Here is a 2565-nt window from a genome sequence, read left to right as displayed (position 1 = left end):
CCGAACGAATGCGGATATGATAAGCTAATTTTGAAATCGGATCCACCACCTGCGTCCAGCCACTCTTGTCGTTTTCGTCCAGACCGTCGGATCTCGCTATCCGCCACCGGCCCGTTTATTGAGTTATGGAAGTGACAAGCTTTCTGGGCCTTTTGAAAGGGGATATGTTAGTGGGCCGTACTTTTGTTTTTACTTCATATGACTTGGACACGACAAAGAGTGCGACCTCTAGGGAACATAGGAAATCAGAGCTTTGTTTACGGTCCTAATCTTCCGAGGAGTCCTGATAGGCTCAGCGTTCTAATAGGAACAGTATTCTTCCCATCAAGCCTTTGTGCTTATATATATATGAGATTTAATATGAAAAAATTAAATCATATTTACTCCTCTGATCCTGTGCCGTTCGTGCTGCTCTTAACCATCAAGCTTTCTCTTATTAACCAATTAAGCTTTCTCTTGCAAATCTACGCTCAGGTATACATAAATCTTCTTCTTATTATTTCGCCTATTATTTTATTCTTTCATATATATTACCTATAGTTATGATAACTATTTGGACACTAGAAATATTTCTTACTATGTTTGTCTATCTAATGACATATAAATTCATGGAGTTACCTGACATATTCATATCTAAACTTGGACTGTTCTTGCTCATAGTTTCTACTTTTCTTTGATCTTGTGGTTTTTGGTGCGTGCGCATAATTAAAATTTTAGGAAAATAATGGAATATTCACAGCTGAAGAAGATTCATCATGATAAACCAATGAAAATAGTTAACTAGTGTTGTATGCGCTTAAAACAATAAATTTCTCAAATTAATTTAAGAGGTTAATGTTAAATAAAAGAAATAAGTATAATAAAGAAAGAATTTTATCGGTGGTTCGAAAAATTATACAACTTTTATTGATAAAACTCTTATTTAAAAATAATTCTTAGTGGATGCATCGTTAGGTTATGCTTTCCCTCAAATAATTTGTATTTTAAGATTTATATGTTATATATTAATATAACTAGATGTTCATCTTATCTTTTTGACTTATAAATTACTTTAAGGAATTATTGTAGCAATTTTTTCCAGTTGTTTTTCATTTCACAAACAATAAAAATCAATGCCATTTGAGATTAGTAAGTTATATGACTAATTATTTGTTGTGCGCGGTGGAAGCTTCAAAGCGACACGAACAATAACTAGAGATAAATCACAACCAATAATAAACAAACACAATGACAGCAAGAACAAACCAATTTTAACGTGGTTCGGCAATTGCCTACATCCACGAGGCAAGAAGGGGATGATGTTTTCACTAATAGAGAAGAAGAGTACAAATTAAGATTACAAATTACTCAAAGGAACAAACTAATCTCACCAAAAAGCTCTTAATCTCTCCAAACAAAACCCTAAACAAATAGCTCAGAAAATACCTCTTTTCTGTGCTCCAAATATGATGCAGCATAAACATGTACCAAAAATATTGCAAGTGCACAACCGTGTCAAGTTATAGTATAAAAAGTTATCGATCCCACGAGAAAGGTGTTTTGTAGGAGAAAATTAAAATTGGTTCTTATGTTGTGTGCGTAACAAATGGGAGTGATGAGTGAATGTGATTGTGGAGAGATAATGAAGGTGATAGTGTGTAAATAGGCAAAAAAATGTAAGTGAGAGTGGATGTGATAATGAATGAATAATTTTCATAAGGAGTGATGAATAAAATCAAGAATCAAAAAGGAAAATCAAGAATGAAAATAAAATTCAAGAAAGTAAAGATGGCGGATTCAATTAAAGATATGAGTAATCTAGAATTGCATCAACTTCTTAGAAAATGGTGATTCCCTAGAGGGTTCTAGCCTAAAGGCGAATCAAAGAAAAAAAAAACTAAACCCAAGAGGGTTCTAGCTTCAAGGTGAATAGTGCAAGAAATTAAAATCTAACTATAAAATAAATTGCAAAATCTAAACTATAAAATAAATTGTATGAATTAAATACAAGAAAATAAATCTACTCTATAAGCATGAAATAAATCAAATCTATAAGCATAAAATAAATCTAAGGTAAGAGGGTTCTAGCATCTTGGTTATTTAAACAAGAAAATAAAATCTAACTACAATCATGAAAATAAATCTAAACTAATAAGCAATAAAAGAGAAACAAAAGAGAAAACAAACCTCTAAATTAATCTTCATCTCCATCTTCATCGTCCAACAAAGAGAAGAACAATTTAAAATGGTGAAAAAATTATTTTATTAATTGTAATAAAAGTTACAAATTTGGAAGGTCTTCTCAAGAGTGGCCCTCCTCTCCAAATGGAGTTACAAAATTTTTTTACACCCCTAACCCCTCACTCTCTACCCCTATTTATAGTAAACATCAGTGAATGAGAACCATTGGATCGAAATCTTATTCAAAAACCATGAATCTCAGCCTTAGATTCGTAACAGAATGACGATGGCATCGATACCAGCATCGATAGGGGTATCAATGCTGGCATCGATGCCCAGTGCGCTGCAATTGCAATCCGCAGCTTCTTCTTCTTTTATGCTTTGGGCTTGGGCTTCTTTGGCATT

Source organism: Asparagus officinalis, chromosome 5 (genome assembly GCF_001876935.1).
Source record: "Asparagus officinalis chromosome 5, Aspof.V1, whole genome shotgun sequence".
NCBI classification, from domain to species: domain Eukaryota; kingdom Viridiplantae; phylum Streptophyta; class Magnoliopsida; order Asparagales; family Asparagaceae; genus Asparagus; species Asparagus officinalis.
Note: the sequence above shows the minus strand (reverse complement) of the source record.